Consider the following 15,117-nt stretch of genomic DNA (forward strand, 5'->3'; position numbering starts at 1 on the left):
AATTTACATGAATATTCCTGTGAATCTCTTAATAAATTTATTACATTTTTTCAACAAGTTTTCTTAGAATCTTGGTGAATTCGAACTCGTGAAATTTGTATCGGCGAGTAATACGAGTAATGCGAATAATAACGAGTACCAAGAAAACATGCCAACTGGTTTGTCAAAATGATAGAATTAAATATAAATAAATATAAACGAGAGGATCGGTATCCATAAGAACCAAAAATTATTCGAAATATAGGTCAATAGGTCGATCCACTTGATACAAAAGTTGGTCTTATCAGGTTCCCTCTTAGAAAGAATAAAAAAAGGAGCTATTAAAGGCAACTTTAAAAATTGAGTCACGTAACTGAATAAATTTGTTGAAATTAAATTCTACGAGTCGGCTGGATTTCCGTCAAGAAGAACAGACAAACGAGCCCAGAGAGTCCAATTAAAGATGGAATAGCAGCGGATACGTGTTCGAGGACCAACAAGAATCTCGTCGATAAAGTGTATAATTATTTTAAGCTGCGATTTTTTCAGCACTAGCTGTTTTCCGAAAGCTCTATACAAGTCGACAGATTTTTGTCGCCACCTGTCCAAAATTCACGAACGCTCTATAAAATTATCGCATGTGTGGCGAACTTGTAGCTACAGCCGATAAAACAGAGAAAAGGGGTGAGCTTTTGATAATGGCACGTGGCACAGAGCTTGCACGACCTTACCAACAAGCAGCACTCGTCGGTTCTCGTACTTCACAAAACCACGTCTCAGAAACATACCGTTTGCGCTTTTATATTAGACCAGTGACAATATCACGTACCTATTCTACTTGTGAGGTTATTTTTACGTATTGAGTAAGTAGATTTGTGATTGACCCGTTTTGTGATATTCACATTTGTAGTTATCCGATAAGGAGTTGAAAAAGTGTCAATTCTTTTTGTGTTTCATATTCTATCCTTTTCACTATTTTTTAATCGACACGGTACATTGGTTATCTGTTAGTGATATCAAGATCGGTATTTTTGCTTTTTAGCGGGCGCAAAGGAAGCAGAAGATCGATTTGCTCATCCTTTAGCCTTGAATACTTTTGTGGTGTGTGTATTGAGTGAACTGAATACTTCGAATGATACAGCGTTCGTTTAACCACGTATCTTTTTGATTTTTGTATATATTTAATTTACATATGCTACTTAAATATTTTTATTAATTTACTAATCGTAACAATGGTAAATATTATAGCAAATATAATAACAAAGATCTATGCTCCTCTTACTCAAGATAGAAAAAATCAAGAATGGCAATTGTCGTAGGAGTATTACGTGTAACTCTTCAACAATGAAGTATTTTCCTTGTTAAAATTCTTAATAAACAACACGAAAAAATTGTTTCAAAAATTTAATAAACGTCTCAGTAATATGCACCTTTTTTTAATTCCGTGACGTTTAGCGAGACTTAACCTTCGCATTCCTCTCGCGAAATGAAATTTTCTTAATTGCCTCACTTATCCGACTTTTGTTATTTTCTCTTGGTATGTGCGTGCATGCGTGTGTGTGAAAGTTGGAGGCAGAGAGTGAGAGGAAGAGGGAGAGAAAGAGAGAGATATTTTACTTCACTGATACCCACCAATCACAATGAAACAGTTTCAAACTGTTCACGAAAGTTAGACAGAAATTTGTAAAGTCCGGCCACGCGTGGGTTCTACTACTTATCAGTAGCCATCCCTATAATTTTGTCACAACTTAAAAAATTTCGCACAAGTTCATTACCGTGATATTATACAAATCCATGGTATGGTCTTAGTAGTAGATATAGCTAAAAATAATGAAATGTTTATTTGATGTTTCAATTAAACAGCAAAATATAAATAATGTAATATTCGCCATTTCTCTTCATACCCCTCTTTTTATAAATATAAACAACGAAATAACCTAATAAAGAACATGTCAAACGTTTATTTTTCTAACTGCAACAGATTTGGTCGTTATATAAAACTGATAGATGATTAATCATGCGTCATCTTTTAATTTACAATATCATTTCTATGTATGTATATATCAATTCTAACTGGATTTAATCATACCCGGAAATATCACCGCAATTACGTCAACTTACCACTACTGGAAGATGGAACTAGTCAGTCAGTCATAAAATTTCTCATTTAAAAACCATTTGTAATATCTAAATCAAATATCATTTCATCATTTTATTTCATTATTTCGCTTTTAAAAGAAAGCTCCTCTTAAATGCTTCCAATAAAGAAGAAATAATAATAAATACTTTTTGAATGTAAAATAATCGCAGCCGACGCATTCGTTTTGAAGACCTATCGTGCGGTTGCTTCGAGCTTAGCCTAGGAATAAATGTAGTTAGGAAGCGTCGATGCATGCTTCAAAAGGAAGGTAATGAACAAATATTAAAACAAACTAAGCGAGGAAAAAATGCTGATTTTCATACAGGCCTCGGTATTTTCATTTGAATGCTAAGGAAATTTAATGCCTTGGTAGAGTTAAAAGAACGTGCAACGTTTCTCTCCATATTCGTTACGCATGCACGAACGATTAACTTTACCACAAAATCGTGAAAAAATTATACAGTTCGTTTAAAAATAATCTGTATGCCTCAATATTTATATTACAAATCTTACGACACAAGATGCTGTTTCAATTCCTAACCTACCCTAACTACCACGGTCTATTGCGATAAAGCCTTTGTACGAAAACTATTAGTTTAAAAAAAATTTATCAATATTTTTGTAAAACTTTGTTACGATTGTCTGGCTTTTATCTATAATTATCTCGAATTCTAGATCTTCAGCCCCCCGATTAGATTAATCTCATAAAATGATTTATGCTATTTTCCTGGTCGCAGAAATTGTCGCAGAAGAATTAAGTCGATCGAATAAGAATTCGATCCATCTCCAGTCCATCTCCTCGAAACCAATCCAGTTCTAGACAGATTAATTACACCGGATAATAAACGAGGGTTGCGCAAGAATATCAGCAAAAAGAATATTTCCCATTACTGGGGAAAGTCAGCGAAACTTGCGTTTAAAGAAAATGTTAAGTTGCGTCACGGGAGGAAGAAGCTCGGTACGTTATGTATGTTAAAAAAAACCGAACTCATTGAAACTGAAAAAGATTGTTACTATTTAGACGAATGAAGTATTGTCGTTAAAGAGAAGTAGCGCGCACTTATTAACAAAAGAAAAATGGTCTTTCATCTCTAAGTACTATAAAGCTCGTCTACATCTGATTCAAGGAAAGAAATTCCATGAAGAAAGAATTGCATGACTCGAGCTGACAACTAATTAGTCATCCATCACATTCTCGCGACTTCATTATACACTATCATTCTTTCTTATCGCGAGAACAAATTTTCTTGGAGTAATGAAAAAACTTGATGGTTATGAAGAAGTCGAAGACTTATAGTCTCGAAATATTTTAAACTAATCAATGTGAATTTTTATAGCAAGAAAATAGCATAAACCGACCATTATGTTCTACTAACTATACTTTAAAACTAGCGATCTTGTCTCACTAATTATTCACGACTATATATATACATATACATATATATATTTATGTCTGTTTCAACAACACAAAAGATAGATGAGAAAAGGGACTTCTAAGATAATTTTACAATATAATACAAGTTGAGAAGGTACAAGATCATGAAACGTAAATGAAGAAAGAAATATACATGTCGGAGATGAAAGGAAAGCCGAAGCCTTTCCTTGGAAATTTTGGGAACATCCTCTAGTACCTTAGCCTAGATTTTATTATAGTTGTAATTGCTTAAGATTTGTAATAAGCGAGATTGGGTTCGAGGTGACAATCGGTCGCTGAACGTAGCCACGGTCACGGGATGGATGTTTTATCTAACGGAGGTCTGGAGTGGTTGTATGTGTTTTCCGAGAAATGTGGTTGTGGCGGCATGCGGCCTCGAGAGCGGGCCTAGCCACGTGTGATGTTGCCTCGGAGGTGCCGATGCAATGGGACATACATTGTATTAGTAATCAAAACTCCAGGCAGAAACTGCCTAGCAACGGCGTTTGGAACTTTCTCGATGCTTCCAACGAGTGTGCCTAGCAACGGCGTTTGGAACCTTCTCGATGCTTCCAAACGGGTATAGAAAACAAAATGCAATCGTACAGGAAGAAAAATCTCCACGAGGCTGGCATTCTTGCGATTGCCTTGGAGAGTGATACATCGAGCATTTTCGACGATCGCATTTGCGTCTAAGTTAGTTTCGCTTAGTAAGGAGTTATCCCGGTGACCGTGGATTCGTTTGAACTCAAACATTGCTAATAGTATTATTTAATTTAATTATTCGTAGATCGTATTATTCATTAGGCTTAGTGTTTGTTAGACTTATTATTAGTTGTACTTATTATTTGTTAAGCTTAGTGATAGACCTGTATATACGTGTAAATAAAATCTTGGCTTTGTGAAACGATGGCTAGTCCACATGAAGAGTCGTCGCGCGCCCAAAATTCGAATCGTGATCCGACATACATATATCGAAATATCATTTCATAATATAAATTGACTGGAAAAACAATTGTATACGAAATATGAGCCCTCCTAATGGTTGTTAAGGGTCCACAGTATTAGTTCCATGGAAATCTGTTTAGTAATTCACGAACATACGTAAGCGTCTGCATAAGAGATTGATGACAAGGTGTATTCGAGGAAAGAGGTCACTAGATATAAATCGTATGACTGAAAATGAGAAATTAAGAATTGACCTATAAAAAACGACCATAGATATTCAGAGAACAGAAAACGTCACGGCACCGTGATACAACAATTTCAATGCTCAATATGTTCGATGCTAATCGGATATTCGTTATCTATGGTATATTATATATTGACTTTACAGTATGTACTTTGCACGCTGCATACTACATATGAATTAATACTAAAATTTTTGTGTTTAAATTTCGTGATTTTTAATTTATCTCTCATATCCATATCGATATTAGTCGACAATCCGTGTATTTTATCCTAGTGAATCCATGTAAACTTCACTGAAATTTAACGAAGCAACGTCTCCATCTTAGAAATAATTGATCGTTCAGTTGTTCGAGCAAGAAACTGCAAGAAACAAAGGTAAATCTAATTAGGACGTTGCTGCGATGCGTGAATAAATAGATCGACAATGGAGGCGAACGTAAAAATAAAGCTGTTCAAAACGTAGGCAGAAACAAAAGTCGAAGGTTCAATTATAAACAGTTTGCATTCTTTTTTCAAACAGAGCGACCGTTTCCTATAAATTATTTACGTAATTTTCTACAGATGAGTTCAATTCGGAGATTTGATCGTAGTCGTTGAAGCGATGCGTTTTCACTCCAGGAAGCGTAAGTTCCTACTTCCGTCATCGTTATCGAGACATGACAAACGCGTGTAGAGATCATCGGAGTATACATATATTATATATATATATAGACCACGATATAACGAGGTCATAAAATTAGTTGATAAGCAAAGCAACGTAATTCGGATATCGAAACACAGGAATTATAAACATGACTAAAAGCACATAAAGACTAAAAGTTTCAGTTTTGAATTCTGTGGCTGTACGAAGATTATATGTAGAATCTATCGTACTTCATCAAAGATAAAATAATGAACGATGATAAATTCTTCTTTTCTAAGGAAAAAGATAATCGCCAAACAATATATCGCGACGCGCCTTTACATTGTTCAAATTGTTATTTATGAATTAATTATATTGCGATTAATCGCATTTGCAAACAATATTCAATTTGTCGAGAATAAGTGGTGCGTAACGAAATGCATCTTTTAAACGAGTTTATCGATATTCTCGGCAATCTCTAGTTTGGGATGCGCGTCAAACAGTCACATCATTTGTTTGATGATCAATATCAATACCACCGGTACTGGATTGAATTTCATGAACCTTTCATACAATAAAATATTAGTCGCGTTTTTTTTTCTATATTAACGAATATTGATTGAAAGCGTTCGTAGATATTACGTATTTGCTTTTTACCTATCTATTCTGCTATAATAATTTTCAAAATAAAACATCACACGGAGATACACAAAGCGCAAAGCAAAGATTCTTTATCGCTAAACACATACGTAGCTGATTATCATGTATCAAGCTCATAAACGATATCTACGAATTAAATAATATCGAATTCCAATGAACCCGTCCTTATCTGGCTACTTCTCTTTGAAATGAGAGATAATCGCGACTTCTTCATATAACTAGGTATTCAGTGTTCGAGGTTGACGAGCTTGTCGAGGTGCCAAGTGTCGGATGGCTAACGACTTCTTTGAGAAGCTTAAAGCGAAAAGTCAAAGGTTAAAGAACGTTCACCCCAGTGTCCACAAGAAAAGAAATGTTATTCTAGAGTGCTGATGCTGGCAAATCAATAGACAGACCGACACGAGAAAAAGACGTTAATATTCGAAGTGGCACAACAGCTTATGTACTCAGATAAACACATATAACCGACGAATAATTATTAAAGGTGTTATAATTTCATTATTCATGCCTTCTTATAAAGTTTATTCGCACAATCGTGAGAATAATGAAATTCGGTTCAACAGCATGGAATACAAAAACTAAACGTGTAATCCAATATTTCTAATTATTATAACACTCCTGTAAATACTTGTTTAATGATAAATTAACAAAGTGGCGATGTAATGTAATTAAGACGATACAATTAAAAACTCTGTTTACATCTTTTACATTATCAGGGCTTTAAAATAATTTTCTAATTACTTTGCTCACAAATATTTCTAGAAAAGTAAATATATTCATGTTTAAAATTCGTGAATATGCAAGATATATAAACTAAGAGTTTCGATTTAGAGTAATATGCAATATACATATAAATTTAATCTTTCACATCAAGATTTTACAATTCGCGGCTAATCTGAGTTCGCTTCAGAGAATATTAATAATTCTAACCATATCCCCCCTTGAATTCGTCATGTTCGGCCTACCTATAAATTGATCACATCAAATCCTCAAATGATCGATATATAACCTCATATACATGTTACATCTCGTTTTCGAATATTCGCTAGATATCAAAAATAATACCAATAACAATAACTAACAACTAACAGTCAATTAACTACCACGTTTCTTAAGAATTCGCGATATCAATGCAACGAAATAGTATCAGGGACAATTACAACTCTGCTCAAACTCAAACTCAAACTCTGCTACAGCTCAAATTAATTTTGGTCAAGCAATAAAAACCACTCAAATATTTAACGATCGTGTACTCGGACAAGTAAGTTAAACAATTAATAGATAATTTAAAATTGAATTTTTTAGAGACTTATAGAAAAAGTACAATATGAAAATCAAAATTTCGGTATTTTCCATTTCCATTAAGCTTCATTTGAAAACGGAGATGGAGATTGTAATTAAGTCATTTATAATCCGCTTTAATATTTCATTTTTATAGATCTTGAATTAACTATATCAACACCTTTTTTAATTACAGGTCGCATTTAGTATAAAAGTATAAGATGTTGTTAAAGAAAAACGCAAACAATCAAGTGCAAGCGAATAACCCTTCTCCTATTAAAATATTCAACTAAAATTACTGTATCCCCTATGATCCTATAACACCAATATAGGATTAAGTAAATGCCAAAACATATTCGAAATTGAGAGAAATGAAATATCAATTATATTCGATACTCTCAAATAACGGCATAGGATGAAGGACCAAGTTTTACTGAAAATTCGGAAGGAAAGCAACGAATCGATATAGTGATGCGGAAAGAATTTAAGTTCATCGAATTCCTATCGATTTTGCTAAATTATGAAATTCCATTCTGAATTCGTAGAAATTAGGTTTCATCCAGTTACGTGCTTAAAGACGGGTGTGGTCGTCGGTGGAGCGTAGACCACGCGAGACAGTCGGGCACCCATGAACAAACTCCACAAGGCTGTCGTCCTATATTTCGAGTTATTGCCAGCTGTAATTGCAGCAGAATGAAATCGATGTTAGCCGACTTACCAGAAGAAAGGAAAAGAAATTTGGTCGCATTTATTTGCGCGCAATCACGATTCATGCATCTATCTCTTCTTACCTGTTGTAACGATCTTCCCATGTAGTTCAGCCGAATTAAGCCTAAAATAGATGATTTCAGAAAGAAATTGATAGTATAAATGGTTTTGCGTGGTATGCTTCGGGACGATATTTAGAACAAAATAAGCAATTGTGAAACAATTTTCCGCCGGTGCTTTATAAGCAAAATATCGATTAAACGAAAAAAGCACTACCTTTTTTTATATCTCGCTTTATAAAACTTAAAAACTATTTATTGTACGTGAAAAGGTTTCAATGGAAAGTTGCAGCTAATGAAATTATCTGTAAAGTGAATAAAATTGAGAGATTATGAATTAGTAAGAAGTAGAACAAAATACACTTTTCTTAAGTAGTTTATACCGTACGTTAAAATTATCATTCAATATCGAGGCTCTGAGATAAACAAGTTCTAGTCATTTTAAAATAGGTACCAAATTTCGAATCGATCCGTCTATTAGTTTTCGCACAATCAATTTGTCAACTTACAATACGGGAAATTTAAAATTTACAATAAAAGTGTATGAGCTTATCTTACTTTATCCCTTGAGCTCGTACGCTATCTGGAAGATCTGGATTTTGATATGCAAGTGTGAAAATATCTTTTCATTCAAACGCTTGTGATGCTAAAACATGTTGATGGTTACTTTCGCTTAGTTGTAAAATGCTATTATTTTCCCACTTTACGTCCTACTTTTGTGAAATCTGTTTTTACCGATTTTTTTAATCATTCCACGTAATTTAAAAATAAAACATGTTTTCAGCAACAATAGAACTGATTGGCTCAAAGATAGATTTTTTTTCAAAAATTCGCGAACGCTGAACTATTAAACAGTAAGAGATGAAACTGGCGTCGTTTCACAGTTTATTATTTGTATTATATGTTAATTTTTTTATATCAATTAAACACCCATAAGGGATAGAAATACGTTTACAAAGTTTGCGATTTTTTCCATCAATTACAGTTTTCGCACGTATGATTAAGAAACGGTGCGAGGGCTGCGTCGATGTCCTCTGACTGCCTGCTGTGAAAATGGAACAACTTTATCTCGTTTTACAAATAACTTCATTAGCTACAACATCCTACTGAAACTTTTGCATGTACGAAAAATAATTCTTAAGGTATAAAACGAAATGTAAAAAAATCTCGCTCTTTTTCGTTTACTCCATATTTTGTTTATGAAGCATCGGAGGAAGATTATTTCAAAGTCGCTTATTTCGTTCTAAATATCGTTCCGAATTATATCATGCAAAAACATTTCTACTATCAATTTGTTTTCAAAAATATATTAATCCAACTGGATTAATGGTGTGCCGTTTCGTGATATCGACTCTTCGCTAAACGGAACATTGTCATCGATCAAAGAGTAACAGCGAAATTATACCACTGTTGTTTTGCTGTGTACGTAATCGGAACTGACAACGCTATCGAAACGTAATCCTCGCCCATTACCTATCGAATTGCGTATATACAACTTCTGTACTAAATCTAAAGTTCCCACAAATAGTTCACGGAATCTGACGTGCGAATAGATTTTTTTTATATACAATTTGCAGGAAGGAGTTTTATTTTATATTACAAAATCGAACAAAATCGTAACAAAGACTTTTATCTAACATCTAGGAAATATTCGTAGAAATACAGAAAAGAAATTTTCTCTAAAGAAAGCAGAAAAGATTTCTTCTTTATAATCTGGATAGAGATGTTTCCAAAAAAGAGCTCAAAAGGAATATCATCTTCTTTAAAAGTCTAAAAAGAGATTTTTGTTCTATCCATCATGTTCGTATATATATAATCTATAATCTATATATATAATTCGTTATTATCTAAGCTAGTATTTTTCTTCCTTGGAGTATTTAGTAATAATTTCACGTTAACAATTCAACGTTCTATATTTTTGTATATATACGAAAGTTTTCAGTTGTTTCGCTCAGGAGTAACAAAAATTGTTACTAACACTCGTTTTTGTATGTCGACACTGTTCATGTTTTTGCATACGCGTCAATTTTCACCAGCAGCCTCTGCCTTTAATAATTCCTTGGTTACATGATATCTCTATTTTCTTTTTCCTATTTGTTTATTTATAATCGCATCAACTACGAGGTTACTAGTGACTACTTTGGATTGAATAATACGCATATATCATTGTGGTATGTACTCTAATATAAGGTCTCTAGTAGTGCAAGGCACATGGATCTCTATTTTCGGCAGCGAAACTGTACCAGCCGAATGCTTTGTCTCAGTTTAGTGCATACTCGCAAAGTGAACAACAATGGTTTTTGGTACAGTTGGAGACACGTAGGAACTACAGTTTTAAATTTTAGATAGGTTCCAAATCACCAGAGACCGTGCTGATATAAGTATAATACAAGTACGAACAAATCAAATTGTAGAGATACCGCAGCCACTATTTTGTTTCACGTAATAGAAAATATTTGTCGATACACTTCCGATCCAAATTAGATATCTCTATATTGTCTTAATATGCTTGTTATTTTCCCAATCCGGCTTGATTTTTCCCATAGACGTTTGGCTACTGATAAATAATTTATAATTAATCATTTCATTATCTTCTTGCATCAATTTTATTAAACATTACAATCTGAAATTGTACGAATTTCACGAACTCTATTATATTCTCTCCTCAATGACTTCCCAATTTTATTGATTTGAACGATGCGTTTACTTCGATCAAAAGTTGCAATATATATTTCATTATTTATGAATTAACTTTTATTACGGAATATTTTTCATAAAATCTCATTTTTCAGATACCCTATATACATGAATACAAAAATGGAAAAATGTCGCGTCAATCAACATACAGACGTCCTTTAGTTTAATCGCGAGATCTTCAACTTAATATAGTTTAAGATAATAGCGATAAGTATAATTTCTACGAAAAGTTCTGATATACACATGTGCGAAAATTTCGACGCGAAATATCATCTCAGACGAACGTTATATCCACACGAATGTCATCAACTATTCGTTACCATTAAAGCAACAATTTACAGTTTACAGGGTTCCCAGAAAAAGATGCGTCCACATAAAAATGATTTACATATTTTTCTCCAAGAATTTAACGCAAAATCCCATTAAGCTAATATTTACTCGAAACCGCAGGAAATTGTAATTTTGCATTAACGTAGCTGTATAACGAAATGATACACGTGTCGTGTTTAGGATGTTCGTAATTACATATTTGAAATTAATTTTTAGATATAGCTCCGATAGAGGAAATCGCTCTGACTCGAATATACCAAACTGTCGAATCAATTAACCGTTTACAAATCATTTTCCAGCAATCAAACACAGAATCGAACATAAATCGCTCGATAGGCCATCTAAAATGAGCGATATGATCGGCATAATTTATTCCAGAGTGCACGAGCAGCTCGTTGAATAATTTGACGAGAAAGCAATGTAAATAACGGAAAACATGTAAAAGAGAATCCGATACGTTAATTTCTTTCCAATAATTAAATACATAATACATTTTCATATGTAAGATAAATAAAAAAATATTTCACATTGAAAAGTTTGGTCGTCCTTATTCAATCAGTGTTTAATTCCGAGCACGCAACAAATACGTAGCTGTATATCCGTTTGAGTCCCAGGGGTCATTGAAAAAACAGGGTCGAAAAATCCCGAACAGCGCGATAGCGATTGTCTTAATCGATTACGAAGAGAATCAAGCGGTGCAATAGCGTTCGTCATATTTGTTATTTTATGAAATACATATATATTATTATATATGCGTACTATTAGTTTATAAATATTTCTAGTTTTGTTCAATAATAATTATTGAGAAGATAACAATGAAATACAAAATACCATCAGTCGTCCGTAGCGTTCAAATGTATTGGGACTTTTCCACACAAAATCGAAACAGCGCGATCGCGCTGCTTGGAACTCAAACAGATATATCGGATATGTATAGCGAAGAAAGAGAAACAATGACAGACAAAAATTAGTATATTAGGTATAAAATATCGATGATACGGGGTTATCCATACCGTGGATTCTCTCGAAGAACATCAACTATCCCTGTGTTTCCTCCTACTGCCTAATTACATTTTCGTAATAACGAGCTCGCTCGAGACAACGATCTTTTCTCTCGATCTTACGTACGAATTGTCGATGGAAATGTGGCGTGTCTATTAAGGTAACTTATTGCGGCCAGTAACGATCGTATAAATAATTCATTTGGTTCGCGCACGAACGTGTTTTTCAAACACCTAACGCGAACCTAACGGGAGTTACCGGCGCTTTCTTCCCAATGACAAAAAGAGAAAGACGTAGAAGAACGGCTTTGTAACAAGCTTGGGCAAGGTAATCCAAGTACCTTCACTTGCACTGTCATATGATCGAAATTTCCGGCTCGTCTGGTTAGTCACGCAATAGCCAACGACTATTCTCGCGGTTATTTCAACCGACCAAAACTGGAATGGAGATCGGGCTTGAAATTCAGTGGAAATATCGCGAATTGTTTTGCCCCGAATACCGAACACGTGATGCGTGTCAAGGTTTACTCGTCCATCCAAGGAGCGTGCCCGGATGCCACTCAGAATGTTATGTTTTGCTGCTATTTTAGCCTTTCGATTGCGATTGGTGGGAGAACGCATGTTCGGAAACTTTCAACCAATTTAAGAGACGTGATTTTATGTTCCGTCAAGGTTGTGACTGTTCCATTGGACCGAAGTTTTGTGAACTGAAATCGTTGACTAGATATGTCGTTCTATCATTTGGTCATTTTGTAACTGTTTTGACGTTATTCCGTTGTGTGGTCGTTTTAGAATTACCGTAATATTATTTCGTTCCTATCACTTTTTATCGCGTTAGTTCTTCGTTTGGTAATTGTTTCGAAGCGATCTATCGCGATATTTCGTTAGTTTTATAGTTGTTTTGTTATATTTGCAATTTACATAGAGATATAAAGATAGAGTAGGCGAGTCTCTACGTTACCGTACAAAGTGTAAGTGTGGATGCGATATGGGAATAGAAAGAGAACGCTGTATAGAGGTCTCTTTTGTCCATGTCTTATCTGACATGCACACTGACGCCGTTGATTGATCGGTGTTACACTTACATATTTACTGTACAAATGTGCGTGCGTTATTAGACAAGGACACTTTTTATTTCTCTTTTTATTTCTACATCGCTTTTTCTTCTCGCTCACGCACTCTATCTTTGTATCTCTATGACGATTTTACTGTTCCATTAGTTTAAATTTATTGATTTTCTTACTTATACAAAATCATCGCTTTAATCTTTTCGGTACAAGCGTCGACTATAATCGGCAGAGTATCGACTAAAGTGTACAGTAACGCTATGCAATCGCTCTTGCTCACGGCCGTCAAGTGGCACTACGCGATGGACCAGCATCTTACCGAAGAGGTTAATTTTAGTCCTTCGCAGAACTTTCGCCGTATATTATCTATGAAACGTAATCCTCATTCCTTAATCCTCATCTTGGAAATTTCTTGTAATTTACCATGTGAAAATCATGTTACTACGATCTTCTCATTGTGAGCGCCACTACAACACCTAATTGCCATAACGATCTCTTAGTAATTAGGATATAATTAGGTATTAAAAATGATATCTTTTATGAGTCAAAAAATTAAATTATAAAAGAATCCAGATAGAAAAGGAAAGAATACATATTTTCATGATAAAATGTTGTGTTTATGATACATGTTCTATTACAGATGTTCATTTTCTTCTATGAGAAACGACGTTATTTATTTTGTGAATGTTCCACCATTTAACGACTTTATTCGCGACAATTACAAGTCTGTCAGATTGACTCTTCGAAAGGGAAATATTATTATCGCCTTAAAGAGATTGACTATTTTAAAGACCGTTACCGACTCTAGGAAGGAGCCGACGGAATTAAACGCGATGTAATTAAAGAATGAAACCCACCAGAAAGAACGATAAGAGGAATTTGAAACAAAGTGTTCCTCCACTTCTGACACACTCAGCCACTATCTCACAGCCTGCAGTCTTTCTCATTCAGGATATGAATTTTTCTTTCGCAACTTTTAAACTCTTGAAATTAAATTTACATTACATAATAAATATCTCTATATCGCAAAAGAGTGAAGGCAATAAAATAACTGAATCAATATATTTAAATATGAAAATCATTTACAGAACATTTTAGTAAAATTTATCCGAAAATAATTTCAAAATTTTTAATGGCAGACCTCTATCTGGTTTATCAAATTTCACGATAAAAACAGGAACCTTCAGGCTCTTAGATATTTCAATCCCAAGAGAGTCACATTATTGGATGCCACAAAATAACATTAAATTTGTGAATACGTAAATTTCTCTCTCTCTCTCTCTCGCTCTCTCTCTCTCTCTTTCGCTCTCTCTCTCTCTCTATATCTCTCTCTCTCTCTCTCTCTCTGCAGGGATATGCTCTCGGGTGAAATTTAGCAGGAACTCTATTCATCGCACGAAGACAACCATTGTTATTTCTTTTTTAGTTTTACGTGTTTTGTATCAGCTTGTCTGATCTGCGAATCGTCGGATAGGGAATTAAGCGAATCGCTTCATAGATCAACGACACGGAGCAAATAGCTAAGAGAGAAGCACTAGACAATCGACCTGCGGTTATAGACCTCGAAAATCCATCTGATATCGCCAAAGGATACTTCAGTAAATATACCCTGAATATACGTTATATTAGCTAAATGTAGAAATTCTGTTCACAAAATAAACGAGACTCGTAATAGTTTCTCGTCAACTTACATCATTTCAATTCACTGCATTTTGATCTGCGCTAACAGACTGTACCAAAAAAGACTGCGATCTAAAGATAAAAATAATTTCGCTTTGTTGTAACTATTTAAAAATACAAATTAAATTGCAATACTAACTATAGTATAATACTGTCAAAAACATAATATTCAGTGATATAAAAGGCTTCCTAAAATAGAGTCCACGAAAGTCTCTAATTTTTTAAACTCGAAGATATGTCCCGGAAAATTGTGTTGTAAGGTATAACCAAAAAAAGAGAAGGAATAAA

The 15,117-nt window shown here is 34.1% G+C and overlaps 1 protein-coding gene and 2 long non-coding RNA genes across 3 annotated transcripts in view; 2 read left to right on the forward strand and 1 right to left on the reverse strand.

Annotated features, from left to right (window-relative positions):
- Positions 1 to 15,117, reverse strand: part of LOC126868715 (HIRA-interacting protein 3) — a 90,280-nt gene that overhangs the window by 64,188 nt on the left and 10,975 nt on the right. The gene's annotated exons all lie outside the window — the stretch shown is intronic.
- Positions 161 to 4,502, forward strand: LOC126868744 (uncharacterized). The gene is made up of 3 exons (XR_007690738.1): positions 161 to 842; positions 1,022 to 2,387; positions 2,857 to 4,502. It is a non-coding gene; the product is annotated as an uncharacterized LOC126868744 (long non-coding RNA).
- LOC126868746 (uncharacterized) lies at positions 4,505 to 11,616 on the forward strand. Its single transcript, XR_007690740.1, has 2 exons — positions 4,505 to 4,868; positions 4,999 to 11,616. It is a non-coding gene; the product is annotated as an uncharacterized LOC126868746 (long non-coding RNA).

The sequence above is a fragment of the Bombus huntii genome, chromosome 8 (assembly GCF_024542735.1).
Source record: "Bombus huntii isolate Logan2020A chromosome 8, iyBomHunt1.1, whole genome shotgun sequence".
Lineage (NCBI taxonomy): Eukaryota > Metazoa > Arthropoda > Insecta > Hymenoptera > Apidae > Bombus > Bombus huntii.